Source organism: Abramis brama (genome assembly GCF_963993115.1).
Source record: "Abramis brama genome assembly, chromosome: 5".
NCBI lineage: Eukaryota > Metazoa > Chordata > Actinopteri > Cypriniformes > Leuciscidae > Abramis > Abramis brama.
This window is the reverse complement of record NC_139967.1, coordinates 1,266,339-1,272,699: the sequence shown is the minus strand read 5'-3', so window position 1 is coordinate 1,272,699 and position 6,361 is coordinate 1,266,339. Positions and strand designations below refer to the sequence as shown.

Sequence of the window (6,361 nt, the reverse complement as noted above, 5' to 3'; positions counted from 1 at the left end):
ATCCTGATCTAATCATGACAAACTCCTGCAGTTCAACACTGTTGTTTTATTCAGATCTACAGTTTGATAGAATTACTGACATGGTTTTGTTTTTGGATGAGCTGAAATTGACTGATCACTGTTTTATATATTAGATTCATGTGAATAAAGACCATCAGTCAGGCTAGAATCTGATCAAAAATACTGTAAAATCCGTGAAATATTATTACAATGTAAATCATCTGTTTTCTATGTGAATATACAGTAAAGTGTAATTTATTCCTGTAAATTTTCAGCATCATTACTCCAGTCTTCAGTGTCACATGATCCTTCAGAAATCACTCTAATATGATGATTTGATGATCAATTATTATTAAATATTATCGGTGTGCAATTATTGCTATTGGTTCTTATTATTATCAATGTTTATAATTGTTTTTGCTGAAAAAATTACATTTTTCAGGATTCTTTGATGAATAGAAAGTTCAAAAGAACAGCGTTTATCTGAAATATAATATTTTGTAACATTATAAATGTCTTTACTGTAACTTTAGAACAATTAAATGAATAAAAGTATTAATTTAGTATTTTTTTTAACCTTACCCCGATCTTTTGAATGATAGTTAATCACGGTTTCCACAAAAATCTGACCTGTTTTCAACACTGATAATAATCATAAATGTTTCTTGATCATCAAATCATCATATTAGAGTGATTTCTGAAGGATCATGTGACACTGAAGACTGGAGTAATGATGCTGAAAATTCACAGGAATAAATTACACTTTACTTTATATTCACATAGAAAACAGATGATTTACATTGGATTAATATTTCACTATTTTTACTGTATTTTGATCAAATAAATTCAGACTTAATAAACATGAGACTTCTTTTTAAAAAAAGTACAGGATGTAATGTGTTTTTTTCAAAGTATTTTTCTTTTATAGTAATTGATCCCTGCTCATGTTATATAATGAATCATTTAAGTGAACAAATGCTTATATTTCATATCACTTATATTATTTATATTGACTGAACTTATATTTTCATATTTCTTCAGTCAACAGTCATTCCAGTTGTAACTTATCCATGCTGACAAGTAATTAATTTTAGTAAATTAAATAATTTGTTAACACTTTACAATAAGGTTAATTAATTAACATGAATGCATTAACTAACATGAACTAACCATGAGCAATACATTTATTACTGTATTTGTTAATCTTTGTTAATGTTAGTTAATAAAAATCCAGCTGTTCATTGTTAGTTCATGTTAGTTCACAGTGCATTTACTAATGTTAACAAGATTTTAATAAAGTATTGGTAAACGTTGAAATTAATAAATGCTGTATAAGTGCCGTTCATTATTAGTTCATACTAACTAATGTATTGTTAACTAATGAACCTTATTGTAAAGTGTTACCAGTAATGTTAATAGCACAGCCATTCAAAACCCGAGGGATATCGCAGAGTAAGTGGGATTGGTGTAAACCATAGACTAAAAAAACAGGTGTAAACACAGATATCAGACACCAGTCGTGTGTAAACCGGCGTGTGTAAAATGGTCAAAAGATCATGTGTGTGCATTAAACCTTCAGTGTAAAAATAAAGCCCTCATTCATCCCTTAAAACTCATCTCTGATCACCAAAATGACATATTTAAATGTTTTTTCATTGAAAACTCGCTTGACTGTAACTCGACACCCTTGCCTCATTTAGTATGCGCGGTTCTGTGAATATGCAAATGAGCCCCGCCTCCACTCACTCACTCAGCTCAGAGATCCACTGGTTGACGATCACACGTTGATCTGATTGGTTACAAGGTAGTTTGTGACGTCAGAAACACCAGCGATTTCAAAGCGTGTTTTTGAGACTGTCTTTGGTTCACTGCAGTTTTAAGGAGGAAATACTCAGCAATGGTGTCGACTTATGGCAAGGCAAGGCAAGGCAAGGCAAGTTTATTTATATAGCACATTTCATACACAGTGGCAATTCAAAGTGCTTTACATAGAAGAAATTAAAATAATAAAAAGAAAGAAGAATAATTAAAATAATAAAAAGAAATAAGAATAATTAAAACAGTTAAAAAAATAAAATACAGTACAGTACAAACATTCGGACGAACAGTGGCACAGTGCTCATTCATTAAATGCATAGTTAAACAGAAGTGTTTTGAGTCTGGATTTGAATGTGACTACTGTAGGAGCACATCTGATCTCCTCTGGAAGCTGGTTCCAGCTGCGGCTGGCATAATAGCTAAAAGCGGCCTCGCCATGCTTAGAGTGAACCCTTGGTAATTCTAGCTGATATGATCCTAGTGATCTGAGTGATCTGTTGGGTTTATATTCTGTGAGCATGTCTGCAATGTATTGAGGTCCTAGGCCATTAAATGATTTATATACCAGTAATAATACTTTAAAATCAATCCTAAATTTAACTGGGAGCCAGTGTAAAGACCTGAGGACTGGTGTGATGTGCTCATATTTTCTGGTTCTGCTCAGAATCCTGGCGGCAGCGTTCTGTATGAGCTGCAACTGTCTTATGGTCTTTTTGGGAAGGCCAGTGAGGAGTCCATTACAATAATCCACCCTGCTGGTGATGAAAGCATGAACAAGTTTCTCTAAGTCTTGTCTGGAAACAAAGCATCTAATTCTTGCAATATTTTTTAGATGATAGTATGCTGATTTAGTTATTGCTTTGACATAACTACTGAAACTAAGGTCTGACTCTAAAGACACACCAAGATTCCTGACTTGATGTTTAGTTGTTAGACCCCTAGAGTGAAGGTACGCGTTCACCTTGAGAACTTCATCTTTGTTTCCAAATGCAATGACTTCAGTTTTGTCTTTGTTTAACTGAAGAAAGTTTTGACACATCCAACTGTTGACTTCGTCAATGCATTGCACAGGGAGTCAATGGGGCTGTAGTCGTTAGGCGATAGGGCTAAGTAGAGCTGTGTGTCGTCTGCATAGCTGTGGTAAGCAATTTGGTTCTTTCTCATTATTTGGCTCATTGGGAGCATATACAGGTTGAACAGGAGTGGCGCAAGAATTGAGCCTTGAGGGACTCCGCATGTCATGGATGTCCACTCAGACTTATGGTCTCCTATACTCACATAATAACCTCTCCCATCTAAGTATGACCTGAACCATTTTAGGACTATCCCAGAAAGCCCCACCCAGTTTTCCAGCCTGTCAAGAAGTATGTTATGATCGACAGTGTCAAATGCAGCACTGAGGTCGAGTAGTACCAGCACTGATAATTTGCCTGAATCAGTATTTAAGCGAATATCGTTTATTATCTTTATGAGCGCTGTCTCTGTGCTGTGGTGCGGTCGGAAACCAGATTGAAAATTGTCAAAGTATCCATTCGAGCATAAGAATTTGTTCAGCTGATTGAAAACAACTTTTTCAATGATCTTGCCTATGAAAGGAAGATTTGAGATTGGCCTATAGTTGCTTAATATGGTCTTATCCAGATTGTTCTTTTTCAGGAGGGGCTTGACAACTGCAGTTTTCAGGGAGTTTGGAAAACTCCCAGAGAGAAGTGAGGCATTTACCACTTCTAGAAGATCTGCTTCTAAACTGTTTAACACACTTTTGAAAAATGATGTGGGAAGTGTATCAAGAGCGCAGGTTGATGTTTTAAGGTGCTGTACGGTTTCTTCCAAAATTTTGCCATCAATTTCTTTGAAGTCAGACATAGTAACTAATTTCTCAGGTGGTTTGATCTGTCTGACCCCAGGGCAACTCAAGGATGTGCTGATCACCTTTCTGATATTACTGATTTTCTCAGAGAAGAAAGAAGCAAACTCACTGCACTTGTTGTCTGAGAGCATTTCACTGGGAATCTGGCTTGGGGGGTTTGTCAGTCTCTCTACAGTAGCAAAAAGAGTGCGTGTGTTGTTTAAATTACTGTTTATGAATTTACTCATGGTTTGTCTTAAAGCATATTAAAAACACCACATAGACACATAAACAACATTAAACGCTGGATTTACACCACAGGGGGGCTTTAAGATTTATGTATTTGAATTGCATTTAATATTTCCATCCGTATGGATCACGTAAACTAATGAACTTAATGTGATGCATGTTTTTATTATTAATTATTATATTGAAACAGGTCAGATTTCTGTAACAGCACTGATGAACTGAATGTGTTTTAAACACAAAACGTTGTTTATATATTACTTATATATTTACCATCAACTTGATTTCAGGCTCATGCATTTTAATTAATTGAATATTGCTCATTTCAATATTTTTAAACATGATCATACTTTTGAACATAAAGGTAGTTTTGAAATTCACAATGAACAGATTTCTAAGCAATTTGAATAAATCTGATTATTCAGATACAAGCATACAGATGCAAATATGGCTTTTTTGTAAATGCATAAATGCAACTAATTTATGCACGACTGACAAATATGCATCACATTCAGTTTATTAGTTTATTTGTGATCCAAATGCATGGGAATTTTATCTGCAATAATCTCGTGAAACTGTTTTACAGTGTTTTTGTGGTCAAGATTTTGCTAAACATCTCTTTTTGTGCTCCAAAATAACACAAGGGTGAGAATTGGGATTTATGGATGAACTGTTCCTTTAAATGATTATATTTGATCTCCAAAATCCTGATTATATATTATTTTGTGTGTTCTGGGTTTCCTGACGCATGCATTTTAATTAATTGAATATTGCTTGTTTCACAGCTATAGCTGAATTTTAAACGTGAATATTTTTTTAACAGAATAAATTTAGTTTTCAAATTCACAATGAACAGATTTCTAAGCAATTTGAATAAAACCTGATCAATTATACAGATGCAAATATGGCATGATTTTTTTAAAAAATTCAATTAATTTATGCATGACTGACAAATATGCATCACATTCAGTTTATTAGTTTATGTTTGATCCAAATGCATGGGAATTATCTGCAATAATCTCGTGAAACTGTTTTAAAGTGTTTTTGTGGTCAAGATTTTGCTAAACATTGTGCTCCAAAATAACACAAGGTTGAGAATTAGGATTTATGGATGAACTGTTCCTTTAAATGATTATATTTGGTCTCCACAATTCTGATTATGAGATAATTTGTGTATTTAGGGTTTTGTTCGTCTGTCGTCTCAGATCGTTTCTATTCTAGACGGCTATTTTCTCTTTTATGTCTCTATGATTTCCCATGTCTCTCTCCATCCCAGCTCGGGGAGGCTGTTGCCATGGTGCTCACAGGCATCGCCAGGGAAACCAGATCTTCACAAGCCAATGAGACTCGATAAGAGAAATGCTGCTGTTCTCCGCGGCTCGTCAGATGGTGTGTGTGTCAAAGGTCAGTGTGTTGTGATGTAAACCTGAACACCAAAACTTCATCCAGAGTTCAGCTTCTAACACTGAGAAAGCTGAATCAGTCTTTTTAAAGCATTAAAGTCCTGAAATGTTCTTAAAATCATTTTTTCTTTAACGTTCCCAGCAGAACTAAACACATAAAACTGATTTGCCTTACAATGATCTTTCATCATGTTTGGAATATTAACATGCTTCGTACTTTAGTGCATATCCCATGATGCAATGTGCTTGACTTGACCTTAATTTATGGGAGTTATTTATATAGACTATAGCTAAGGTTTATATATTTATCATCAATGTACTTTTGACTTTTTTTGTTGCAAAAAATTAGCTATCTATTCCCAGTTGATCATTGAGCTTTTGCAATTAGCAATTATAATTCACATTTATGTCGTATATACTTCGTAATGTATGTATTTATTCCCCAATAACAGCAACAAAACTATTTGTCGCGGAGAATAATGATTGTGGGCGGAGCTTAGGCGAACGTCGTGACGTATTTTGGGTGCGTCGGCCAATGAATTGTCGCGCTAAACGCGCAAAATTTGAAATTCCCAGGAAACGTTGAAGGTTCAGTCAGTCAGAGTCAGTCAGCGATGTTCATCTAAACTTTAGAGATTAATCTATTTTATTGGTTCAAGTATTCTCACATGAACATTTGGTGAGCATATTTCTCATTTTCTGTCGAACTGGGCTCGATGTGTCTGTTAAAAACGAACGTTATGAAATGACGAGGGAATTCAAGTGTCAAACTGAAATATTGTCGCGCGATGACAAAATAATGTCAAATTTCGTTATGAATGATTTCATAAGCGATGTCATTTTATTCTCATAATCTGTTTGTTTAATGACACTGGTAGTTTGCTGTCATGTTTGATGTATATGAGTATCAGTTCATCGGTTTTGATGTTTGTTATCCTGAAAATTATTAGCATATATAGGATAATTTACTAAGTTGTTGAACACGGTCACAGATGAATTTAAGTTTAGATTATTTTATTAATATTCAGTATAAATATTCCTCTCG

At 34.3% G+C, this 6,361-nt stretch overlaps 1 protein-coding gene across 7 annotated transcripts in view; it reads left to right on the top strand.

Moving 5' to 3' along the window:
• The first annotated feature begins 5,841 nt into the window (after window positions 1-5,841).
• The window catches only part of cita (citron rho-interacting serine/threonine kinase a), a 112,156-nt gene continuing 111,636 nt past the window's right edge, over window positions 5,842-6,361 (top strand). For all 7 annotated transcript variants that reach the window (XM_084114911.1, XM_084114908.1, XM_084114907.1 and 4 more), the window contains exon 1: window positions 5,842-5,995. The gene's annotated coding sequence lies outside the window, so the exon portion shown is untranslated. The remainder of the gene's footprint in view (window positions 5,996-6,361) is intronic.